Raw genomic sequence first — 11,677 nt, 5'->3', positions numbered from 1 at the left:
GTACTTGATGCTTGATTGAGAGGTTGTCAATCTCCCAATAATAACCCAAATAATCTTCAATTACCCAAAATAAAGGATGAACAAGAGAGAGATTAAGGAAATAAAACTTGTATTAAAACTTGATTAATTGTTGATTACAAGATTAAAGAGAGATTTGATTGATATTAACTACACTAAAGATTGCTAAGAAGAACATGCTCTTCTAATTAGACTAATGGGGTATTTATAGTAGGGATTAGGTGGATGAATTAGGGTTAACTAAGGGCTTAAATGACGATTAAGTCCATACTTAAGGAAACGTCGGTCTTTTTGGAAAGACTCCGGTCTCTAGGGAGACTCCGGTCTCTAGAAAAAGATGTGCATCCTTCCTTGAAGCTTGAAGAAGACGAAATGGGTCTGCCTGAGAATCCGGGCGTCTTTAGCACGGGACGGGCGGATTCGGTGGTCTCTGCCTAGGCGTCTTGGAGTGAAGACGAGCGTCTTCTAGGTCTTTTGCCCGGGCGTCTTGGGGAGAAGACGCACGGATTGTGGTGGTGGAGACGGGCGTCTTCTGGGGAAGACGCACGGATTGCTGTGCAGTCTCGTTTCTTCTTCTTTTCTTCCTTTTTCTTCATAGAATCCTTGGGGATTTACTCGGGGATGCAAGGATCTTTTCTCTTCATTGCCCATCTACTATAGTATGTACAAAGGCCTTCTAATCTTGTCTCTCCTTGATGCTTGGTCATTGAATTCAATCAATTTAGCCTCATTTTGCCATGAAAATGCAAGGTTTGCACTCCTTTCCTACCAAGGGATCAAAACCTCAAAGAATATGCAAAACAAAGAACTAAAGACAATAAATGACCCAAATATGCACTATAAAGCATGGTAACAAGGCTAATTCGGGGACTAAATGTGCTCTATTTATGGTCACATCACTCGTATAGAGGGAACAAAGTCAAAGCTAAGTCCCACTCCATACGAGCCTGTCGCTCTGCAATCTCAACTAACAAACCGTCACGACGCCCTTGGTCCATGACCGAGGACGCCTCAAAGGGTGGTGGAGGTACAAAATTAGCCGGTAGGACCAGTTGTCTTTGTGTCTGGTCGGCGGGTGCGGGAGTAGAAGTGGAGATAGGGATCTGGGTAGGTGTAGGAGTGGCCGTGGAAGGCTGGCCGCTCCCAGATGGTGTGGACCCCTCTCCAGTCTCAAGTTTGCGCCGCTTCTTAGCGGCGGGTAAAGTAGAAGGTGGTCAGAGTGAAAGGTGGTAATCAGGCAGTGGTGGCAGTCGGGCGCCCCGTGCAACAGTAGGCAAAGGGGCTAGACGGGAGAGAGTGGCGCAAGGTAAGTCCATAGACAGGGAACCATCTATCTTCCATGTCTGGAAGACTGTGGTCAGCCAATGCTGAGAGTGCATGGTAGCTAGGCTCAAATACCTCTCTCCCGGGAGGTACGGTAAGTCACGAGGCCAGATAGGGAAAAGGGAACGGGCAAGAATGGTGGCCATGCCACCGCAGGCAATAGATCCCGTGACTTTCATCCCCTGGGCCTGGAAGTACTGGGTGGTCAGATAGGCGATGTTGAGGGTAAAAGGACCCTCACAGTCAATGTTTAGGTAACCGCCTAAGATGGAGAGCTTGTTGTTGTTGATGTTGTTTGGCTCATTTCGGCCAAAAATGGTGCTCTCCATCAGTCTAAGAAAGTAACGGGCAGGGGGAAGGTGGACCCGTGCGAGCTTTTGCTCGGGAAAGGTGGTCTGGGCCAGGGTCCGCCAAAGCTGACGAACGACCCTCCTAGGGGCGGTAGCGTCGCCCGTAGAGGAAAGTCCAAGTCTGCTACCAAACTTCTCCAAAGTCATCGAAAAAGTCTGGTTGAACAACCGGAAAGACACAGAAGAACTAGTGGGGGCAGCGACGTGTGCCCCGGAGGAGAAGGTGAAGGAGCTGAGGAACTCATGACTCAGCTCCATAAAGGTACGACCACTCATAGTAATGAGTCCGACCATCCCCGTGCCCCGTAAAAGCTCACAAACTGACTGTTAGATGCCGAGTCTCTCAAGTGCCGGTTTATCTAAGAACCGGGTAGGTAAAAACTCACAGCCAACAAGGTTATAAAACCTCTTACGATGTACACCATTAAAGAAAATTTCCTGCGGCTAATCAGGGTGGGAGTCGAGGGAGTTGTCCCCTCGGACAGTGACCGTGCCAGAAGGAGCAACAGAAGTAGAAGGAGCAGCAGAAGTAGAGGTAGCAGGAGCAGGTGTAGCACGAGCACGTCCACGGCCTCGGCCCCGGCCTCTAGAACCCGAAGTAGAAGCCCGTGCAGTGACGGTGTGAGGAACTAGAGCCGCCCGAAAAGCAGCTGCAACTGCTGGTGAGTCCGCCACAGGTGTGTTCACCGTGGCTGAAGTAGAGGATGTGGCTGTTGTGATCACTACTGAAGAAGAAAGACTAGCAGCAGTGCTAGCAGTGGTGGCTGTGACTGAAGTGGCAGCCGAAACAGGGCTAGCAGCTGTGCTAGCAGGTGTAAAAACTTTATCGGCAGTAGAGACTAAGAACACAAAAGTGCTGGCCGGTGCGGAGATGGTAGTAACAGCAGGGACTACCGTCTCAGACAGAGACAAAGACGGACTGGCAGAAGAGCTCGACGAAGGATCGAGCTAGAATACATCCTAAATAAATAGGGCAGGGGTATTGATAAGAAAATAGCAGCTATACAGCACGAAAATCAGCATGAAATCGGCATGAAAATTCCCCTAACCAGTCGAAAGATTCGACCTTCAGCACATAAATTCCCAACTTTTCCTCAAAAATTCGAATAGGAGCATGTAAATAGCGATAGGGGATGGTAACAGATTACAGCAGCAACAATTTACGCAACAATGTAGATAAATTGAGCAAATGATAGCAGCGAAACCGGGTGACAGTCGAAAACCAGGTTTCAGTCGAAAATTTCGACTGTAAAGACCCCTAAACGCAAAATTCGCGCAAAATTCGAATCAATCATACAAAAATCAGTGAGGAGACGGGATTAAGCATCAAGTAAGCTAAATAGGGCAAACAAGCACAGTCATAGTTGAAAAACTCGACTAAACAAAGGATTTCGAACCCTAATCCTAATTCACCTCATAAAAATGCGAAATTAGTAAAATTAAAATGCAAAGAGGTGTAGGAGATAGTTACTTGATGAGAATGAACCTACAAATTGCAATTAATCTTCAAACAACAAGCAAAAATGGCGATTTTTTGATCGAAAAACCGCAAACCCTAATCCCACTAATAAACCGTGTAAAACAACACAGATCAAGGGGAAAACAGAGGGCTTTGAACGATTAATTAACAAAGAGCAAAATGTAGGTGACGGATTTGGCAAAAGGGCAAGAAATATGGAGGAATTTGGGGTGTTTTTGTCGCAAAATAGGAAGGGGTCGAAAGAAATTGGGGATAAATGAATTAGAAATGAAAAAGAGGGAAGTTAAAGAAACTCCCTGCGTGTAATTTCCACTTTTACTCGATCGAGTGGTTTAGAACTACTCGATCGAGTCCTTCTTGAATCCATCTACTCGATCGAGTAGAATTTTACTCGATCGAGAACTCCCGATTTCTGCTTTACTCGATCGACTAAAATGGAATCACTCGATCGACCACATTTCACTCGATCGAGTACAAAAAGTACTCGATCGAGCTCTTTTCCTCGTGTAAGCTCTTGAATTCGCCATTCTTCCTTTGAATTTGCGTAAAATTCCCCAAACCTGCATAGAAACTCTCGCAAAAGATATCCCAAAATACCAAATACGCATGGTAACAGTCTATAGTCTCTAATCTACGCTAAAAATTGTCTAAATTCTAATTTTTTAATTAAAAGCAATAAAGTTCAACGGAAAATTTAAAAATTATTTTTACAAGTTGTTACACGGGGCATTTCCCCGCTCACTTCCCAAGGCAATTCAGCAGCCCCTCGGAGGGCTCCTGACTGGAGGACGTCACCTCAGCAACATTGATCGTCCTCTTCAGCTTCCATGAGCTTGAACTTGATTCATTAGGAGGAGAATAGTTGACGACCACATACGCGCGAACTTTTCTCATCCTTATTCCTTTCTCACCGGCTTTAACATCATTGCTCCCATTTTGACCGACATTAATAAAACAATGCCCTTTGACAGCTCCTGCATTATTTTCATCTGTACCTGCAACAAGGAAAACAGACGAAATTTCCCCCTTTTTGCTCTCAACCTGAGGCGGAGGGGTCACAATAGCAGCACAATGTTCCAAATTTTCATTTGGAGTATCAATAATAGGGTCAATAGAAGAGAGGGCATTGCAAGGCTGAGCTTGCATGGGAGCCCTCTGGAACATAGACTGATGGAATATCAGCTCCTCGTCCCCAACCTGAAAAGTCAATGTCTTGCCCCCGACGTCTATTACTGCACGAGCAGTAAACAAAAATGGTCTCCCTAAAATAATAGGGGTATGGGCGGCATCTTCGGGGATGTCAAGTACAACAAAGTCAACGGGAATAAAGAACCTCCTGATCTTAACAGGTTTGTCTTCTATTACACCTAGTGGCCGTGATATACTACGGTCGGCCATCTGAACAGTCATGTTTGTGCAATTAAACTTTGTCAAACCAAGTCTCTTAGCCAGAGACAACAGTATGACACTCACGCTAGCGCCAAGATCGCATAACGCGTTATCAATCAAATGGGTACCAATGTGACACGGAATCGAAAAACTACCCGGGTCTGACTGTTTGGGAGGTAAGTTATTCTGAACTAGGGCCGTCCCTACCTCAGTCAAAGCTACCGTCTCATGATCATGAATGTACCTCTTACGCGATAAAATTTCTTTCATGAATTTAAGGTAAGAGGGTACCTGTGTCAGCAGTTCGGCGAATGGCACAGTGACCTGCAAGCTTCTCAGGAGTTCGACAAATTTGTCGATTTGTTGATTAGCTTTACTACTCTGTAGACGCCTCGGGAAGGGAACCGTGATGGGTATCTCGAGTCCCTTGTTCCTCTCTTCAAACGTGTCAGCCGGATCAAGCTCCAAGTCCTTCGGACTCTTCTTTCCTCTCGAACGAGGTCTTTCAGGTGATTTCTCACTCAATCGAGCACTAGCAGGCTCTCGATCAAGCTGTTCCTTATCCATACTACTCAATCGACCAAAAATCCCATTCGATCGAGTAGTTTCTTCAACAAAGTCACTCGATCTAGCATAAATTTCACTCGATCGAGCAGTTCCTTTTTCCTGTTCACTCGATCGAGTAGAAATTCCACTTGATCGATTACTTTCTTCAGCAATTTTACTCGATCGACCTCCAGAAACTAGTCGATCGAGTACTTTCTTAGCCGTCAGCTCCTTTTCTTCACCAGAACACTATTCATCAGCAGTTATAACCTTCCTCGGGTCTGATTTCAACACTTCTGGTCCCTCATATGAACGACCGCTTCTCAAATTGATTAAATTTATCGTCTCATGTGGATTTTTGTCAGCTTGTGACGGTAAATGACCTGGTTTCTTTACAGATTGGTTCGCGGCTAACTGGGCAACTTGAGTTTCAAGTGCCTGATGCATCTTTCTGTTGATCACTCAGCTGCCACTGCTTTGTAAAAGATTGCAACATAGTCTTTAGCTCACCTATCTCACTCACCCCACCAGGAGATGATGCACCGTGATTGGGAGGAGGGAAGGAAGGAGGCTTCTGAAAGCCTTGGTGATTCTTATTTGGAGGAACATACGGCTGCTGCTGGTGCGGAGGAGGGGTAGGATTGAGCACATTTTGACTTGTCCACCTCAGATTGGGATGGACTGCCCCTTGGTTGTTATAATAGGAACCCCTTACTTGCTTATATTGTTGAAAGGCAAGGGCCTGTTCCATCTATGTAAGACATCTAATAGCAGTATGGCCGTCGTTGCTACCACACCTCTCACATGTGACGGTCTCCCCTCTAGTAAGCATATGGACCGTCTGATGCTCCCCAGCAGAATGCAGTTCCAACTTATCAAACCTAGCATTCATGGCTTCCAGCTGAGCCACAACCTGCTTATCGACTGCATGAACTGTTCTAATACCATCCCTCGAGTTTCCATACTCAGCACTGTGATTCGCCATCTCTTCAATAAGGGCCCATCCCTTATCATCGTCAGTATTCTCTTGGAATCTCCCATCAGATGACGCATCAAGTATGGCTCTATGATCATCGTACATCCCATTGTAGAACTGGTTAGACAGAAACCACCGATCAAAACCATGGTGAGGAATAGACCTCACTAACTTCTTGAAACGGGACCATGCTTCATATAAAGTTTCATCAGGTGCCTGATTGAAACTTGTGATCTTTGCCCTCAGTTGATTGGTGCGCTGTGGAGGGAAATATCTCTTGTAAAAAGCAAGAGCAAGGGTCTCCCAGTTGGTAACCCCTGCGGCTGTACGGTCCAAATCAGTCAGCCACTCCCTGGCTGAGTCAGTCAAAGAGAGAGGAAACAGAACCTCCTTAATATTGTCTTGAGTTACCCCCTTTGTGGCAGGGATAGTAGAACAGTAGTCCGTAAAGACCTCCATGTGCTTCCTCGGGTCTTCACCTGCCACACCTCTATAGAGATTTCTCTCCACCAGATTGATATAGGAAGGACTGATGTCAAATGTATTCCCATCCTCAGTCTGGAGATTGAAACCCTTTGGAATTGATGCTGCTTTAGGCTCCGAGTGACTAGCAATGTTCGGCATCTTTACTGGTTGCAGAAATAGGAATGTCTTCTACTAAAGACTGGTCTTCTGCGAAAAGAAAATGGTGAAGCTCTGGTTCGAAAGTACTCAAGTCTTCCTTTCGTGATTCTCTTTGCAGACGAAGTTTATGCCTAAATAGTCTCTCTGGCTCAGAATCAGCTGCAACTAACTCAAACCTGTCTGACCTGGGCATACACAACACTGAAATAAAATAAATAAGAACTGCCTCAAGGAATAAAAATTCCCTGAGACGGATAAAATAAACGAAGCAAAGATAGATAGGGCAATTGCCTCCCCGGCAACGGCGCCAAAATTTGACAGGGCTGTCGTGTACCTATAAAAAATAAACTAACTAAACTAACTATATAGCTAGGGAAGACAGGTCGATCTCCTCAGGGAGGCAAGATATCTGTAAAAGTCCGTCTATTTGGTCACAAATGGGGGGTTGTTTAAATTGGTTTTCTTAACTAAAAGGTTTAAAGGAAAGAGAAGCAGAGAAAAGAGCAGTAAAGGCAAAGATATAGAATTAAACTATCAAATAGAGAAGGGACATGTCAGGATTTCGGTTCACTACGGTAGTCCAGTGACTCAAGTGTAAACAACTTAGACAAATTAATGCGAGACGAATATGGAAAGGTCCTTCCGGTCCACTTTCTACCCTAAACTTCCACTAACTTAAATTCCGTCCTCGTCAGGGTAGTCTACTGTTCATAGCAGGCCTATTTAGTCCAATCTTCCAATCCAGGATTAAATTTAGCCAGATTAAAAAGGGTGACTCAGAAGCGTGCACTCAACTACGTCGGTAAAATACAGTTAAATTGCTATGGTGACAGAATCTCACAATTAATTCATCTAACTTATTCACTACATCGTCACATTTCTACCGTAGATCCCCTAATCCGAACATGAAACAAGTTTAGCTAAATACTATCAAAACTAATAGCAAATAAATAACCAGCATTCAACATATTTAAATGATAATTAAATTGCATAAAAGTGAATTAGGGCAAAGGAATAAATGAAGTAAAACAAGCAATTAAAGCAAATGAAATAAATATTATTATTAAGAAAAGAGAAAGAGATTACAATTGTGAGAATCCGGCGTAAAGAACACACAAATCCGAGCGAGAAAACCCCGAAAGCAAAGTTACAGAGAAAAGGGAAAAAGCAACGTAATGTGTTTTCTGTGAAAGCTAAAACTGATAGATGATAAGATTAAAAGATAGATAATGACCTAATAAAGTTGCGTTTAAATAGAAAATAAACTAGTCCAAAAGCTAAAACAAGCTTACGGGCTAATTAAAGCCCACGCCAGACCAAACCACTCGATCGAGTAGAATAAATCCACTCGATCGAGCAAAACTCCAGAAAGTCTACTCGATCGAGTAGAATAGTTACTCGATCGAGTAACCTCTCTTTTCAGCACTTCTTGATCGAGTATAAAAGTGCTCGATCGATCAACCAATGACGTATAAACCATTCGATTGAGTAATAAAACCACTCGATCGGATGTTCTTCCTTCAAATCAGCTTAGACTCGTGCCCGACTGCCTCGTAAACCGTGCCTTCACGCATCCCAATGCAGAAAACTCACTCCAGAAAATCCCGTCTCCTCAAAATGCATGCAAAAAGGACGAAAAATGATACGATTCCACTAATTTCGCGTTCATTTCTACAAAACGGACAAAACGAACAAAAGTAGCCAATTCGGGGCATAATACTATATAAACAGTACAAAAATGCATGGAAATACGTGCTAAAATAGGTTAAAAAGACTATACATTATGCACGTATCAAGAGTCTAATTAGGATCTATGATGTTTCAGTTGGCACCTCCATTGGAATTCTGAGATGGTATTTCCCGACCAAGACCATGATTTTGAGATGAAAACTCGGCCACTTAGTTGAGGAGAGTGGACAATTTTTGCTAAATGCATTCTATCACTTGTGACGCATTGTATTTTTCTTGCAAGACCTTACTTGCCTCACGAGTCGTGCTTTAGCTCATAAGCACAACTACCTGAGTTGAAAGGGCGTAGAGTGTGCCAATACTCGATCGGATTATGTAATAGAATAATTGAGTGGTAAGAGTCCCCGCCGGTAGCTTCTCTATGATCTGATATGTCAACCCTTTCTCAAAGCGAAGCGCTAAATTCTCCTGATTTAGCCCCACATCCTCAGCATATCTGGCCTTTTCGTTGAACTTATGATAGTACTCGGTCACCGTCATATCCCCAGTCATCTTAAAGGAATCGAACTTATCACGGAGTTTGCTGTGAACATGCTCCGGAACGAACTGCTGCCCCATAGCCCTCTTTAACTCAGACCACAAGATTGTAGTCTTACCTTGTTTCCTGTAGATATATAAAGCATTATCTGATGCAGGAGCATGCTCGGAACAAGCAAATGAGATCCTTATTAGTCTAAATGTGACTCAACTAGTAAAAGGATTTGAGCTTGGATCGAGTAATGTGTTGATGCTAAAATGGGAAGGTGTTGGAGCTGCATAAACACGGCTCTGGAGCTGCATATCACGACTCCTAGGATGATTAGGATACACGGTTTCCTAAATCGTGTAGGAATAATAAATTAGTTTAATTACTATTTCTAATAAAGTTAGGAAAGCTAGATTTTCCTAATCCTAGTTTGATTAGAATACCCTAAAATCTGATTGTATTCTAATATTAGTATTTTAATAACTTTCCTAGTTAGTTTAGGGAAAGGGAATAACTTTCCTAGTTAGTTTAGGGAAAGGAAAGATAGCTTGATTTGCAAGCTAGGGTTTGGGTCGAATTATGACCTCGTTTAGGAGTATATTAGGGCTGTGTGTAATCAGAAACACACATCGAATTTTCCAGCAATAAAATTGTTTACGTTTGTGAGCATTATTCTGATTAGGTTTGCGAGCTTAATCTTTAGATATTCCTTGCGAGGTTGATTGCGTGAATCTGCGTTTGATACCTTGCGAGGTTACGACTAGGAATTCACCATACTATCCAGTTACCTCCATAATCACGAAATAATCAGTCCAAACAAATCAATTTCCGCTGCAAATTTACTAGTTATAACGACATACACAAGCACAGATTTAACAACCTCAAACGAACAGTTCCACGATCTGTTCATTCTCGTTTTTCCGTGTAGTTTTACATCATTATCCTTCACCTTATCCCACCATTCCCCAGCTGCATCTCTCATGTAGAACGCAGCTTGTTCCACCTTAAATTCTTATAACTTGTATACTTGAACAAATTTAATGCAACAGAAATCAAAAGTTATAGCTACAACAGTTAATACGCAACGAATTATAAGATGTCCATAAACAAAACTGACCTATCGACTTTCCAAGACTAACAAAATCGGACTCTCAGGTGGTCACTCTTCTCTCATGAAGCAAAGGGTGAATTATATACATATAAGAGAGAAAGAGAAACAGTCACTCACCTAAACTGCGACCTACATAACATGCATGCAACAAAAATGATAGACGATTCAAGTACTATACATACATTCCAACCAACAATGTCGACCTGGAAAGCAACACAGTCAAACGATCTCAACAACTGTTATCAAAAGGCCTCTTCTACGAATCCTCCTCCTAACATACAATCATACAATTACTACCAAACAAGAAATACAACAAAACCCCCAAATCCCCAAATTAGGGTTTAAATAACTTTAACGAAATACCATAAAAATAGTACGTAGATCTTACCCTCGACGCAAGGATTACAAAGGTATAAAGAAAGACGAATTCCGACCTTCCAAGCTCCAGGATTTGCCAACAATGCGATTGATGCGAAGAACGTAGATTGTTTTCTCTTTTGAAAGTAATTAGGTTTGTAAAAGTGTCTTAAGAAAGTGACGGAAAAGTTTATATATTAAATCGCATTATTAACAAAACCCGACAAATCATCCCCCCGTAAACCGGCTACTCGATCGAGTAGCTGACATACTCGATCGAGTGTCGTCTACTCGATCGAGTATCGAGGTTACTCGATCGAGTACCCAACAGGTCAGAAACTGTTTTAAATCGTAAAACACCCTTACTCGAGAGAGTAAGGCCCACTCGATAGAGTACCCAGAGGCTCATAAAACCGTAGTATTACAATTTTCATGGTAGAGAACGACAAGGTCTACGCATTCAAGCAGTATAGACGAGCTAGTCAACCTCCTGTTGTTGTGCCGCCACATCTACCCTATCAACGAGGCTATCTAAAGCCTCCATTTATCTGGCCACCGCGACAAGAAGCTCCTCCTCCTGATAAACGGAAAGAAGAGATTGCTGGGTTGACGTCATTGGTGAAGGCACTTGCACTCCAAGTGCAAGAACTTGATAGACAATTTTTTGCGCAAATTGATGAGCTCAAGTCTGAAATAGCTCAGTTAGCTGCTGAGTCGAATATTGGGCAACCAAAGGAAGCCTGCGTTACCTACGCAGAGAGTGGTCTTTCTCACGAAGGACCCGCCTTGCCTAGTGCTGCTGATGACTGGGATGACTCGGATTGCGAAGTTCTATCGGATAATGAGGCCTCACGCGAAGAATTCTGCACTGATCAGCAAGAATCACTCGATCGAATGGATTATTTTGGTCGATCGAGTGAAATACCTGAAGAAACGTTTGATCGAGTACAATACATCACTCGATCGAACAGCTGCTTAGAGGAAGTACTCGATCGAGCTGTTTCATGTACTCGATCGAGTGAAATTCAAGAGGAAAGCTTTCGATCGAGTAATAATTCCACTCGATCGACTGATTTGGCCAGAGAGAGCAATGCAAAGTCACTTGGGTTCGTTCTAGATGACGATTTTGACAATGACAATGGTTTTGGTGAATCTCCCCTTTTCGAAGCTGAGCTGGATGCGCTTGAGGCTGCGATTTACGGGATGGTATCCACTGAGGAGGGTGACGAGAAGACAGCTGAGTCGGTAATGGCTCCTAGCACGGATGAGGTAATACATTCTTTTGTCA

The 11,677-nt window shown here is 43.3% G+C and overlaps 1 non-coding gene across 1 annotated transcript; it reads left to right on the top strand.

Annotated features, from left to right (window-relative positions):
* Nucleotides 1-6,224: 6,224 nt before the first annotated feature.
* LOC141635860 (small nucleolar RNA R71) lies at nucleotides 6,225-6,331 on the top strand. The gene has a single exon (XR_012540516.1). It is a non-coding gene; the product is annotated as a small nucleolar RNA R71 (small nucleolar RNA).
* The last annotated feature ends 5,346 nt before the right edge of the window (nucleotides 6,332-11,677 follow it).

The sequence above is a fragment of the Silene latifolia genome, chromosome Y (genome assembly GCF_048544455.1).
Source record: "Silene latifolia isolate original U9 population chromosome Y, ASM4854445v1, whole genome shotgun sequence".
In the NCBI taxonomy this organism is placed as follows: domain Eukaryota; kingdom Viridiplantae; phylum Streptophyta; class Magnoliopsida; order Caryophyllales; family Caryophyllaceae; genus Silene; species Silene latifolia.
Note: the sequence above shows the minus strand (reverse complement) of the source record. Positions and strands in the feature narration are given on the sequence as shown.